General features: G+C 38.1%; 1 protein-coding gene across 3 annotated transcripts in view; it reads right to left on the minus strand.

Annotated features, from left to right (window-relative positions):
* LOC150092725 (single-stranded DNA-binding protein, mitochondrial-like) overlaps positions 1-11934 on the minus strand; it is a 117630-nt gene extending 105696 nt beyond the window's left edge. For 2 of the 3 annotated variants that reach the window (XM_090414674.1, XM_090414672.1), the window contains exon 1: positions 11348-11639. The gene's annotated coding sequence lies outside the window, so the exon portion shown is untranslated. Of the gene's footprint in view, positions 1-11347; positions 11640-11768 lie in introns of those variants that run through there. The other variant, XM_090414673.1, reaches the window with a different exon arrangement.
* Positions 11935-15788: the final 3854 nt, after the last annotated feature.

Here is a 15788-nt window from a genome sequence, read left to right on the forward strand (position 1 = left end):
GTTGAGTTCTATGAGCTGCGAGTGCATCTCTCACTGCAGAATTGAATCTGTTCAAGATCCGCTTGTCTTGTGGCGCCCTGGTGTTGTGGTATCTTTTTCTAGCCTTATTTTTTTCACTAATCAGATTCATAATATCTTCAGGCAAGTGGTTGGATTTGCAGGTAGTTGCAGGGGTAGTAACTGCTGCACAGGCTGCTGTAATGTTCTGTTAGATTTTTAACAACTGTTTCAATTTCCTCTTTTGATTTAATGATGGGAATAGGACCAATATATTTTGGAAGCACCTTGGAGAGCCTTTCCCAAGGAATGAATGAGTGAAGGGGGGGGGGGATAATTTTTCAAGATTTCCTAATTTTAACCGTATTGGGTTATGATCTGATGATAGATCATTGATTGTCATTAAATTGTATTGGAGTCTGATGTGCTGCAGTATGGCTATGTCCAATACATCAGCCCTACCATAAGTGTTGTGATGGGTAGGATCAGCAGGACCTATTACATGAAGGTTGTTGAAACCAGCATATTTCTGTAGTATATGTCCATTTTTATTGGTGGAATGGTTATTCCAGGTAGAATGCTTGGCATTTAAATCACCTGCCACAATGGTAGGCTCTCCAGTATCAAATAAGGCGTTCAAATCCAAGAATAATAATGATTTTTGTGGGGGATGGTATGCTGCAAAAATTTTTAATTTGCGACAGAACTCATGAGAATCTCAATGCCGGTGACCTCAAGATTGGAGGTAGGAGGGATGTTTGTGGAGTGATGAGAGATAAAATTCTTGATGAAAATTGCTGTGCCTCCACCTCTGTGGGTTGATTTGTCAGTTCTGTACAATTGATATCCACAAATTTTGGGATTGTCTGCAGGTCTTAGGTGCATTTCATTTAGTAAAAGGACATCTGGCTGATGTCTTTGGACAAAATTTTGAAGTTCTAGAATCTTATTTCTCAAACTGTTCGTGTTCCACGCTATGATCTCTAGAGATTCTGGTTTTAATTTTTTACCGTTCATTAGTGAGCACTAAAATGATGACTTGGGTATCTTTTAGAAATCTGTTAGTAGAACTTTGTGAAGGATTGGATCTGCTAAAATCTAACAGTATATTTGCAAGGAAGCGGTAATGATAGCTGTCAGATTTGGGCATGATGCTGACTGTTCTAGGGATGTCTGTTTAGGGCGGGTTACATCCGCATATGTCCTAGACTGCTGTTTTTGAGTTGTTCTTTTGGGGGCCTCAGTTTTCCATAGATGGGCTTCTGAATCTTTGTTCTGAACTATAGGAGGCTGTGAAGTAGTCACTGATGTAAGTGAGCTAAGAGAGGAAGAGAATGTTCCTTCTTCAGATTTTCTATTATGTGGATTATGCAAACATCCTCTGTAGTTGGCAGTGTGAGGACCGCCACAGTTGGCACATTTGGCAGGGGTAGATTTTGGCTTAGAGCATGTGTTCGTTGGGTGACCGACCCCACACTTCAAGCATTTAAATTCAGCTCTACACATTTTCTGGGCATGCCCAAACTTTTGACATCTATGGCATTGTCCAGTTGAAGCTCTTTTTCTTAACGGTTCTACCGAGATTTTCAATCCACAGATGGTCATCAAGTCATATATGTGTTTGTAGGTTTGACTGATCTCAATCAACACTAGTGGCATTGGAGTCTTGTCCCTCCTGATCATTCTGCTGACCTTTACTGGTGGTAAATCATTCTGGTGCAGATCTGTAGTGATTTCGTCTGTGGAGACATCCTCAGATACACCTCTGATCACTACCTTGAGATTTTTTTCCGAACCAAGTGAGAATGTATGATACTAAATTCCTCTGGTATTTAATTCGGATGTTAACCGACGATAGTCCATCACAGTCTTGGGGTGAATTTTAACACCATCTGTGACATTCTTTGCATGGTGGTAAGAGATCTGTAAGTTGTTCATTGTATTCCTTAGCGACATCCATTTATTCTTTTCACGCAGAATAATCGGGGGGGGGGGGGACTTTTCCCTTGAGAAGGTAGGAGAGTCTGGGACAGAGCCATCTTCTTCCATTACATCCACATTTGGTGGTTCAGAGGCCGCGGTTTTGCGCTTTTTGCATGTGCGAACCTCCTGATAATCAGTGTGGTCAGTAAGGGAATTATCCTCAGCCGTTGTTGCTATTTCGGTAGCGCTGTCTTGAAGAAGTTCTAAAAGTTGAGAGTCGTCTGTATCAACTTCTTGTATTTCGTGAACTACCTTTCCTGGCCATTTTGTGTGAAGCAGATTTCCTATGTGCTTAAAAATTGCTAGGAGCTGCTTGAAATTAAGTTCCTCATACGGTGCATCCATGGTTGGACCCAAGTTTTGTTCCGTAGAGCAGGACATGACTTTCCTTTTCCACAATAGTAATAATAGACAGTTTCTAATGCAGTAAATGAAGCAATGAAACAATGGCGATACTGATGGCAGTAGGCCTAGCGTATCGCCCTTGTTTTGAAAAAAGGTAGACTTACCTACTAAGCTGATTATTTGGACCTGTTTGAAAACCAAACCGGTTGACTATACCAGCAAAACTATTCACTGCCAGTAAATATACTTGTTAAATTCCTTGAATCACATTTTATATCAAATGTCAGAATCATGGATCATATAAACACTTGGCAACCACCATCACGTATTATCAAAACCCGTCAAAAAAGGTTGAAGTAATGCAGGAGTCATATTTTCATATACCAGTTGCCAAAAGGTGTCACACCTTGTTATTAAAATACTCAGGATTAGAGATAGTTGTTGGAAGTTTTTTCCACTGGTTATACTATAAATTAAAGATACCAAGAAATTATATACTTGGTTTAACCTTTTGGCAACTCGTATATGAAAATATGACTTCTGCATTACTTCAACCTTAGTATCACCTCTGGGTCTGGCTCCCACTGACGAGACCTCAATAAAGGTTGAAACCGGTCTGGGTAGTGACCCTTCCATAATGTACAGTATTATACATACCCATAAGGATATGTGCTTTGCATTATAGGATACTAAGGCAAGTGATGTGAAGTCGTTAGCTTCTATATACGAGTTGCCCTAGTCCTGATCATATTTCAGGTGCAAACTTTGTTTGCTTACACTTGGATAAAGGATTAAACCAAGTATATAATTTCTTGGTATCTTTAATTTATAGTATAACTAAGTGGAAAAACTTCCCAAGGCTTATCTTTGTTATGTTTATATTTATCAATTGTTTTGGGGAAGTATCAATGGCTAATGATAGGTAAAATTCCTTGGGTAAAATATTCAACACATTTGATGTGTCAGGATCAGTTGGAGAGTATAATTTACTTTCAGTGATACCAAGGTATCCATTTTATCTGTGGAGGTGTCTGGTGGTTTTAAGTGATATCTTTGTCATAATTTTTATGACAAGTAGGTTCTCATTGAATGGAACCATTTTGGAGTTATCTCTGGAGTAAGATCATAGGTCATGCAATTGATGCACTCAACAGAGAAGCACTCGCAGAAGGTGGCAGCTAAGAAAATGTCAACAGCATATGAAGCATGTATGTCTATTCTACCATCTGATAATTTTACCATACCTGAACCTTCTCAGCATAAAAGGATCTTAAAACACGTGTAGTGATGGTTAACTTCCTGTTTTTGCATCCTAATATATTTTGTTCTTTTTTAATTTTTTGTATTTCTTTTTCTTCTTTCCACTTCTGACATGCACGAGACTAAGCTGAATGATCTCCCTGACAGTTGACATATTAGCTTTTTTTGAAGAGCAAGCTTTGTTATCATGCTCTCTATTACCACATTGAGAACAAGTGGTAGAGCCACGACAGACTGTTTGGGCATGCCCATATTTCTGACATTTAAAGCATCTTGGCAGATTAGGGATGTACACTCTAACAGAACAGCTACCATGCTTTTACAGATGTTGAAGGGTTAGATGTATCAAAATTAAGGATGATGTTCCTGAAATCAGGTGACCGTCCCTACGTATCAAGATACATCTCACACCTGTCATTCCCTGATCTTTAGGCTCTGAACATATCTCCTTATCAGGAACATCAAGGAGATCACATTCGGATATCACTCCTCTAGAAGAGCTTAGTGTTTTATAAGGTGTTACTGTGATAGGTATTCTACCCACTGATGTTGCTTCCAGTAGTTTCTCGGACTGTTGCTGACAGGATGTTTCCACAAGGATATCACCCAAAACACAATTTCTTAACAGTTTTGGGAGATCCTGCCAGTCCTTCTAAATCCTTTCAAATAAAGAAGGGTGACATTTTCCCTATTGGCTTTTCACTTGTTGTGTGTATGATCAAAAACACTGGTACATTTATACTAGTATCATGTATCTTTTGTTTCTTACTTCTGTTGCCAACTGCTATATCTCTAACAGTACATGGTTGGACTTTGTTAGGGTCCCTGAAATGTTTAAGAATGAAGAATTCATGCTCAAGTAATTTTTGGTTCGGTGCCAGAGCTTCCGACCCACCATGGACACTCCCACTGACCAGCAAGCAATGACTGCGCTTGAGAATGGAACACCAGGGCTACTCTAGACACTATACCAGCATCACAGGAAGCGTGAGATCCAAACCTGGACCATGGGAGTGAGAGACTTACTGCAACACTGTTGACCCTTGCAGGCAAGCCCACTAGCTGATTGATCCTGGCTGGGCCATCCAGGACTGCTCATCTTGCCGAAGCAGAGGTCAAAGTAGTGCAAGACTACCAGGATCCCCAGGTTGTACCACATGGCAAACATAGCAGGAAGGTGTTGGATTCCAGTAATGATAGTCTGGAAGAAAGGATATTAAAAAATACTCAGGAGAGTAGAGCCAGGAAGAAAAGTACAGAAAAAGAGGAAGAATGAAAAGGACCAGTGCCATCACTGGGAGGTCCCCCTTCTTAGTACTATCTTTACCAAAATCTTTGTTGTAACAGTCCTTACCAAATTTTTCTCTGCATTCTTTTAGAGCATCTGATGACATACTTGCTAAGAACTTTTAATATGCTTTCTTTTTTGCCAGGACTGCCCATTTAACTTTCTTGTGTCCACTATGGACTTCTTCAGAATTATGAAGTGCAGACACTGTAAAACTTTCATATCTCTATATTTGAGAATTTTTAGTCAAATTAAAAGATTGGATAAACAGTAGAGTACTACATAGATATTAAAGGATACTAGTTACCTATTCCCAAGTCTTCCATATATCCATCTTGATACTAAATACATTTTTTCCAATCACTGAATGTTGAAAACATTTTGGAAAAATGCATGGTCATGATTTTTGAATCGGTTCTGGTAGGATTTTTTTTTGGTAAATTGGAGTGTCGACCTGGTTGCGAGTGGTTAGTGTATCTGCTTTCCAGCCAAAAGGCTGTGGGTTCGAATCCCGCCATGGGCATGGATGTCTGTGAAAATACTAGTGGTGGTGGGCAGTATATGCATTGGTGTAGTTGCGGTTAGTTGTTGTTGGTGGAATGAGTGATTGGTGGAGACAGAATTGTAGGTACCCCTCCCTCAATGAGTCTTTGGACTCCCTGGAGGTGTCACATAATAATAATAATAATAATAATAATAATAAAATCCTTGGTAAAATTTTGTAAAAACTTGATAAAATCTTTGGTAAACTTAATTAAAAATATTTTCCAAAATTTTTTTGCTAATTTTTGCCACTACCCCATTGTTTTTTTTCCCAGGGGGTTTCACTCACTAATATATTAAAGTATACCACAACTGCGTTTTGGTGAAGAATCTATGTAGCTCATTATTTTTATGGCTATATAGCCTACTTTTGTTTAGGAGTGCCACTTTTTTACAATGTCATTGGCTTTTTACTCAAATCTTAGGGCATTACTGATGTGTTATAAAGCCAGATATATGAAGAATAATATAGGAAGAAAATTCGGACATGCCTTTTCAGATGTTGTTGGCTGTCTCCTTATCCTGGCAATATGGAGAAATTATTTATTATTAAGGGTGGGTAGAGAGCACTTTGGGAGGGGAGGGTAAAAAAAGGATCTGAAATAGAAACTTTTTTTGGGGGAAAGAGGAAGGATTGATGGGAAAGGGTCAGGGGCAGAAGTAACGGGGGTGAGCCATTTCGACAATGCATCGTCTTTGAACTCATGAGGGAAGTGGAGGCTATGTCATGTTGGCTTAGTGTTTCTGTCTTTGATGTGCTTGTATTATTGCCTATTGTCAGAGTTGTGACCTAATTTTTATTTATGGAGCTTCCAACTCTTGGAGATTATGTAGGGTCGGTGGACATTTATTGAGTTTTCATAACATTTTATGGCTATTGTTTCCGATATTCCAAGCATTGTTTTGTTCTCTTGTATGTCTAATATTATGGCCTTGTCAATTTGAAGGGTTTGTTTCTGTTCAAGGGTAGGGACAGATATTTCTGTTTTCCCTGTACTTTGAATTCTGTCTCCGCCACTCATTCACTGATGAAACACTCACAATCATCTCTGGCTACCTGTTCCACCCATTCACTACTATCCAGCAAAAAAGAAAAAAAAAAAAAAAAAAAAAAAACCATTTCATATAATTTCCAGGGGTGACCCTTTGCTCTTTTCCTTCCTGTCATATACTGAAAAAAAAAAAAAAAAAGTGTTCAATATCAATCCTACAAACCTCCTTAATAACTTAAATGCTTCTATCATGTCCTCTCTTTTTTATGCCTGTTAACTAGTTTTTGAAGCCCATAAATTTTCAATCTATTTTAACAAGGAGCATTCTATAGACTTTCCACAATCTTGGCTACTTGTCTCTGGATCCTGTTTGCCGTGTTATCTCCAACCATTGAATCCAGGTGATCAGATTTCATGCAGTCATCAAGATATAGCCATCCCTGCTTGTCAGTGTGATTTTCAACAACCATGTAATCTGATGTGCTGTGTGGTCACCTACGTAATATGTCCTTTAAACTTCAACTCCCTGTTCCTAATCATCCCCAAATCCTAGCTCCATCAGGTTCCTAAAGTTTAGTTCCATCAACGTAGTACACACTTGTGATCTCTTTATTCCAAAGTACATGACCTTACACTTGGCCACATTAAAAGTAACCTTTGCCATCACTGCTAATCTATTTGTCATTGTGCACGATCCCTACATCATCAACTATCGCTCATCCTAGCTTTGTATGATTGGCAATTAACTGAATATTTCCCTTTATATTCCACACCTTGGAATAACTTGAATATTAGGTACTTGATATGAACTTTTTTGCAGATCTTGACCTATTCTTAAAAAATTGACCACCAGTGGTTTTGAGGCAGTATGGTGTGAGATAGAGGTGAATGGAATCAAATACTTGGTGGGATGTTGTTATAGACCAGGTAATGTGGATGGTGGTGATAATGAAATGTACAATCAAATTAGCTAAGTAAATAAGAAAAGGGTGATCATTATGGGTGATTTTAATTATGGCAATATAGACTGGAATGATGAGATAGCAACTGGAAGTAAAGAAAATGAGTATCTTGAGTTTTTGAGGGATAACTACTTCAGACAGTCTGTAACAGAGGGCACACGAGGATTGAGGGTCTTGGATTTGGTCATCTCATCAGAGGATGTAATTATAAATGAGGTGTTAAATCATCCACCAATTGGTGAGAGTGACCATGAGGTGATTACCTGGGAGGTCGCCAGCAGAGCAGTGAGAAAAGGGTATATGTGGAACTGCAAGGCAGTGATTATGAAGAGCTCAGGAGACAGCTTGTGGGTGTAGCATGGAATAAGGAGTTAGCTGGAAAAGAGATCAATGCAGCTTGGGAGATTTTCAAAAACTGTTTAGTAGATGCAATGTCTAAATGTATTCCAAGGGTGAGAAGGTTAAATAAGGTGGGTATGAGATGGATGAATAAAGAGATTAAACATGCGATACAGAGAAAAAGGGCATTGTGGAGGCAGCATAAGAGAAGTGGAAATAACCAATTCCAATAGGTCTACAAGACCAAGCAAGGAGGGTGACTTGGTTGGCGAGGGTAGCTAAAGAGAGGTATGAACAGCAGTTGGCTAATGAAGCCAAAAAGAATCCTAAGGAATTCTTTCGATATGCAGCCAGCAAAAGAAAGAATAATTATGGAAGGATCACATTGATTGGAAAAAATGGTATAAAGACAGCTGATGCAGCATGTGTGGTGGAAATACTTAATTAAACAGTTCATAAAGATCTTTCAATCTTGTGAATGTGACTTCATGGAGGGATTGAGAGCAGTTGATGATGGGGAGGAGAGACTGACTGTAGGTGAGCAAGAGGTGTATGGAGAGTTGAGTAAACTAGATGTTAATAAGGCTGTGGGACTTGATAATATATCACTACGTATTCTGAAAGAATGTGCCAGGGAGTTGGCACCTGCCTTGACATATTTTTTTAATATGAGTCTTGCACTCGGTCACGTTCCTAAGGAGTGGAAGGAGGGCAAGATTGTGCCACTTCATAAAGGAGGTGATCGAACTCAAGCATCAAACTATAGGCCTATCTGTGTGTCAGGTGTTGTGGTTAAGTTGTTAGAGAAGCTTGTGAGAACTAGGATCCAGAGTTGGGTTGATAGCAATGGTATTATCTTTGATGGACAGCATGGATTTGCTAAAGGGAGGTCATGTTTTAGTAATCTACTTACTTATTACAATAAAGTGACTGCTTCCTTGGACAGAGGAAAAGGATACACAGTAATATACTTGGATTTCGCAAAGGCTTTTGATAGAGTACCTCATAATAGGCTGAAAGTCAAACTAGAGCAGATGGGGTTGGATATTAGATTGGTGCATTGGATTGGAGACTGGCTATTTGATAGGTATCAACAAGTTGTGTATGGGGGAGCGATATCCAGGAAAAGGAAAGTCACTAGTGGAGTGCCTCAGGGGTCTGTTTTAGGTCCATTACTGTTTAACTTGTATATTAACGATATAGGTGAAGATTTGGATGGAGATATTCAGTTGTTTGCAGATGATGCAAAGTTGGGATGAACCATGAAGTGTAGTGAAGATGTTGTGGCCTTACAGGAAAACTTGAATAGATGGAGTGATTGGGGATGTGAATTCAATGTTGCAAAATGTAAGGTTTTAAAATTTGGAAAACAAAGATGGGATGCAGAATTTATGCTTGGTGAGAATATACTGTTGGAAGTAGAGGAAATAAGAGATCTGGGGGTGATAGTGGATAAGGATCTAAAATTCAGGGTACACATCACCAAAATTGTGAAGACAACACAAAGGCTTCTGGGAATGATGCGGAGGACACTGACGTGTAGAAGTAGGGAGATTCTTGTTCTGTTGTATAAGGCTTTGATTAGGCCACACATGGATTACTGTGCCCAGATTTGGTCACCGGGTTTTCAGAAGGATGAAGAGATGTTGGAAAGGGTCCAAAGGAGACTGACTAAGGTAGTTTCTGACCTCTGGAATGTCGAGTATGATAAAAGATTGAGAAGATGTAATTTGCAAAGTCTGGTGGACAGAAGGAAGAGGGGAGATATGATAGAGACCTACAAGTTGGTAAGGGGCTGCTATAGGATCAATGCTGGAGAAGTTTTACAGAGAATAGTGGGAGATCAGGGGAGAACCAGAGGTCATTCCTGGAAACTGTATAAAGAGGGTGTGAGTAGGGGAGTGAGAGGCAGGTTTTTTTTCGTGCAGAGTTGTGAATGATTGGAATGCCTTGCCTGAGAATGTGGTGTCTGCAAAGAGTTTGAATGTGTTTAAAACACGGTATGATGAGCTGTGTGTGTGATAAAATCTCATCCTCCCAGATGAGTCTTTGACTCCATGAGGTCTTGGGATGGTAATAATAATAATAATAATATAAAATAGCCTTTCATAAATCCAACTGAAAGTTTAATTAGAGCCCACATGTTGGTATTTCTTCCTTGCTATCATTGACTATACTTTTTTTTTGTCTGTTATTACATAAAATTCTTCTCATTACTTGTTACACACAGGACAATATATTATATTATTATTTTGGTAACCTCCATGGAGTTAATAGGCTCATCATGGGAGGACCACTCAACCAACATCTATGAAGTTATTTATGCATTCACAATGCACTTCTACAATGCATTCCATTCGCCAACAACTTTCCATGTAAAAAAAAATCTACATGGCCAATCTCCTTTCATATTCTACTTTTTCTTTATTAATGATGCTTGTCACTTTCCTGGCCTGCAGTTTATATTCTTCATGCATCTGTCCACTGCAAACTGTCTTGTACTTCCTCCATAACTTCTTTTTAACACTGGTTGCTTGATTTCATGTTCATCCATCTCATTCCTATTCTAATTATATTGTTTTGTTCTCTCAATACTTTATCTTTTTGGCATCTTTATGGAATTTCAGGACTCAGCTCCACACTACATAATCCACATGTAATACTGTTGGAATTCACTTGATATATCAACTGAATTAGCAGTAGATCAGCTTCCTTTGCTTTGGTCATTTTAATTGCATTTCTGGTAGATAGGAAAAACAACAGTTCTATGAAAGTCATGCAAGTTTATTTGGCAAAATGGGTTGAAGCTTACCATCTCTTCCTCAACAGCTTAATGAACCATTTAGGTCTAATGCTGCCATTACTAGGTTTCTCCAATCATCTCTCTCTCTCTCTCATAGGCTGTATCTGGTGTAAAGTAATAATCACAGACTTTTATCACATCTATCCATCATGTTTAGAGTCTTCCTAGTGGTCTTTTCATGTCAGTTTTATTTCTAAGTGCTTGTTTGATTAACTGGTCATCTACTCTCCAAATGTTACCAAACCACTAAATTCCCTTGCCTCTTATAAATAACAGAATGCTGGGCATTGAAACACATTTCATAGTTCCTCATTGTCTTTGTTCATACAGTTCAGTATTTTAATTGTAAGATGACTCACAAATTTTTCTCACTACTTATCTTTTTCAAATGTGATGTATTCCATTCTCTCTCTTGATTGTTGACTCTTCCAAAACCACAGGTTATCAGTTGCAGACAGCTTAAAACAGAGATTTTCTTTGAATTTTACTGATAATATTCTAGACTTCAGGAGTTGTAATACCACAAAATATTCATGACTGGTCTTCTCAATTCTCTCTTCTATTTCTTGACGCATATCATTATATAGCTGTAATGCTGACTGCTAGATAACTAAAATAATCCACTTGCTCAAAGATATAATTATCATTAAACAAGTTAGACTGATTTTGAGGGATATTTGAAATGAGGGAATTTGAAAAGTAAATTTCTGGGCCTTGTCATTAACTAGGTAAAATATTAAATACAAGACCCATAAATTTACTTGCCTTAACTACATTAAATGTTTATATACATCCTGACAAGAATATCAAACAGCATAAGCCAATATGTTTTTACCATTCATTTCCATCTTCCATTGTTCATTTAGGCCTTTTCCAATGATAGGTTGAACAACGGCGGTCAGAGAGGCATATCCTCTCTTAAAAAATCTAGATCTTATTTCAAAACTTGACGAATGTTCCTGGAGGAAACGTACCATGGAGTAGTTGTGGTAAATTGCAGAGTCGTACATATTTATATACTTTATAGCTGTGATAGCCTAAAAAGTTTCATTATAGTGCATTTCGATGCATACGTATCATTGTATGAATCGAAATGCACAATGTTTGTTTATAGTCAACAAATACTAGAATACCATAAAATTCTTGTTATGCGTTTGATACAAAAATGCTTTAACAGAGCTATAATTAAAAAAAAATGATCTGCTTGCTTTTTCTAGACTAATATACGTTTAATAATAAATAATATGTGTACCTACAGAATATTTCTACAAAAAATCCCTACAGCATTATAGTAAATAACAATTGCGATAGAAAAACACGTGTTGAAAAAAATGCTTTCGTTTACGTCATGCGAATTTTAGCATTTGCAAATAAAGGAATATCAAACATTTGGAATTTTAAAAAGTAAAAATATTTTTTTAAAATGTAATATAAATCTTCAACTCAAACAATACAACAAAAAGTGGTACACAAAAGGTTAACTAAAATAACAGTTTGTGCAAATAGTACAGCAAACACCACATCGAAAATGACGTTATATAGCTCACTAATCCCAATGCGTTAGCTGATTTTTTTTTTATTTTTATCCCAAAATAAATTATAGACAGATAAAAAAAAATAAAATAAATCATATCAAATCAGCTAACGCCATTTTATTCCCGTATACGGGAGTAGGCGAGGCCATTTAGCCCTATCTAACTTTTGGAGACTGAGTGGGCAGTTCAATCTCCACTGGTACCAATTCAGAGATAGATGGCCCAAGGCTATCACTAATTAAACGGTACACAGTGAAGAGTGACGGCTCAAATGTGCCGCCATCTCGTGGACCCTAACCCTAACACAATATATTTAATGTCTGAAATAGTGTGGGTTCTACGGTCGATTTTCTTGAGTTTACGGGACGAAAAACCCGAGTTTCCGGGAGGAAAAACCAGCTTGCCCGTGCCAGAGATCGACTAACTCGGGAACCGGTCGAAAAAAGACTTAGAAAAATTTCCTCTAGTCGCTGACTAGACTCGAAACTAAGTCTTCCTTCGTGCGGCCAAACGCCGTGGTGTGCAAACGCCACATCCACTGAGCTATACAGGCTCATACGGGAGTAGCAGGGTTTTTTCTCCAGGACACTCGGGTTTTTCATTCCACATACAGATAAATCGGCCCTTCAGAACACACGCAATTTACAGACAAAAAATACTAGTTGTGGTGGTTGTTTGATTTTTGATTTGATTTTTTAATTAAAAGCGCGTCCGCAGCGCAATTGGAAGAACGACTGTACATTGCGCCCTTCGAGTGGAATAGGCCTGAGTTCGATTCTTGTAGCTACGGGAGGAATCATTATGTGGGATATTTCAATCGAAGGTGAGTTAGCCGAGCTCATAAAGGAGTAGCAGGGTTTTTTCTACAGGACTCTCGGATTTTCATCCCACATACAGATAAATCGGCCCTTCAGAACACACGCAATATACAGACAAAAAATACTAGTTGTGGTGGAGGTGGGCGGTAGATGGCGTTGATGGAGATGATTCGTAGTAGAGGTTCGGTGTAGTAGTTGAGACAGTTGTAGGTGTCCTCCCGCGATGAGTCTTCGGACATCTTGCAGGTGTCAGGAATAATAATAAAAGGCATTACAATAATGCACAGTATGTACAAGGACTTTTTCAAGTGAAGGCGAGTTAGTCGATCTCATACAACGGTAGCGGGGTTTAACGTAATAATAATTTTAAAATTCAGAATACTACTTACGGTAGATTCAAGATTGGATTTGACTGGCATCATTTCCTTGTGCCTTCCGATAATATTTGTGGATGCGGATATGAATCTGATTTTATAATTCTTTGCAACCAATGTAAGACAAAGCTTGCAGAGTAGCGAAGAAATAAAATGGATTGCAAAAGTCATTCTTAAGTGCTTTGTCAGTGAATGAGATCAATAAGGAAAAGTATGGTCTGCATGGGCCTCTCGCAATGGATCATCAGACCATATGAAGTCTATTATTATTATCAAGAGAGCCCTCCAGGAAGTAACGAACTCATCGAGGAAGGCAATATTATTCGCAGCAGTTGTTATACCTGTTCTTGAATTCATTTATGCTGCTTGCACACACCGTATCCAATTGCAATCCATTCCAATAATGCACTACTCTACACTCTATGACAGAAAAATTTGCCCTCATCCCATTTTTGACAGCATTCATTCTCAACATCACAGAATGCCCTATAGCAAGGTTTCCCAAAGCAGGTTCTTCAGAGCCCTAAGGCTCCACAACTGATATTCTAAGGCTCTGCGAATCTTGTTTACAAAAATTCACTTATTTTTTAAAATTACTGAATTGAATGCGACATTTGTTTGTTTTATAGCTAGTTTTTTGAGAGCACTTTTTTTTAGAGACAGCAAACACCTTAACACCCGTACTTGCCATTTGCCTCCATCACACATGATATGTAAAATTTAATAGCAAGAGATTGGCCAGAGATTTTAGGGGTCAGAATTTTCCAACAACATATCTCTGTGAAAAGACGTTCTCACTATATGCTGCGACTAAACCTGAATATACCAACAGGCTAAATGCAGAAAATGAAATTATGCTAAAAGTTACGTCCATCATACCAGACATTGCAAAACTCTGCAGTTTAAAACAACAACTGCACTTACTTCAGTCATTAAAATAAACTTCTTTTTTTTTAATTCACGGACAACTAAATTGTAAAATGGTGAATATTTATTGATTTATTTTTCCATGTTTATTTTAAAGATTGAGTTGTAAGGGCTCAGCAAAAAATTTTTGCTTGCTTCAGGGCTTCACTTCAGCAAGAAGTTTGAGAACCCGACCCTATAGTCCTTTCACCACTCTCCATAACACGAAAAATTCCATCAACTGAAATCCTGTATAACTATTTCAGAAGTTTGTAAGTCTCAATCACATCACTCCTCTTTCTTCTGTTTACTAGTTTCTGCAGTCCACAAATTCCCAATATACTTCCATAATCAGTACTCCACGATCCTTATATCATGTTTAACACTCTTCTTTGCACACTCTCTCTCTACTGTATCAGAATCACCACAGAAACCAGACCTACACACAATAGTCCAAGCGAGGTCTTATCAAGACCTCATAAAGAGGCAAAATGACATCCTTATCTTTTCAAATCAAAGTTCGTTTCAGTATTGCAATTACTTTCTGAGCTGTATTTACAAATTTTACTATATGACATTGAACTCCAACTTCCTGTCTACCAAAAACTCTGCGACCCTGCCTGATTAGTTTCTTTTAGCATGATTCCACCAATATCACACGATTTTGGATATATAATCAAACCACAGTGTATGACTTTACATTTACAGACGTTGAACTGATTTCCATTTTCCAATGCCTATTTGAATCATTATTCTGCAAGTACTGCATATCGGCAACACTCCTGACTACCCTACCTAACTTCACATCATAAGCAAATAGCTGTCGCATGTCAAATCATTCACAATATCATTAATGTACAGATTGAATAACATTGGACCAAGGACCTATCCTTGAGGCACTCCACTGGTTACATTGAATCATACAGATTCACAAACCCCATAAAACACATATTCATATCTGTTAGTCAGCCATCTTATCCATGCAAATAGTTTATAATCCATTCGCATATTCTTCAATTTATGCAGCAATCTTCCATGTTGTATTCTGTCAAGAGCCTTAGAAAAATCCAAAAGTATCATGGTATATCAATTCCCCTTGTCAAACTCAGTGGTAATGTTATTATAGAATGTGAGCAAGTTGCAAAAACATTGCCTTATTTTGTAAACCCATGCTGTTCATTGCAAAGTTAAGCAACCCATTTCTAAATGCAAGCCCTAATCAAGTTTTTCAAAATCTGCACCACCACCACCACTCTTAAGATACTGATTGGTTGATAACTGGATACGTCGATCTTTGCACCCATATATAGTTATCCCATTGCAGAAGGATGCAATGGGATAACTATATATTCTTTCTACCCTTATGGAATCTTCTCTTCTCTGTTCTGAGACTCAAATTATATAGCCTAATCAAGGGAATAGCCAGTTCACCTGAACAATCCTTTAACACCCATGAGTTCAATGTTACATATACCAGGTTGATAGCTTTTAACAAAATCGCTACGCATTAGTTGAACAACAGTTCTGCATCAGTCACCTGCATGCCATCTGCATTCAGTAGAGTCATTCATTCAAATTCATTCTTTCTGTTACTTGCAGTGTAACCATAGAATTCATTTTGGTTGTCTTTAACTTGCAAAGCC

The sequence above is a fragment of the Typopeltis vanoorti genome, chromosome 25 (assembly GCF_054136105.1).
Source record: "Typopeltis vanoorti isolate ZY-2024b chromosome 25, IOZ_Tvanoo_1.0, whole genome shotgun sequence".
Classification (NCBI taxonomy): domain Eukaryota; kingdom Metazoa; phylum Arthropoda; class Arachnida; order Uropygi; family Thelyphonidae; genus Typopeltis; species Typopeltis vanoorti.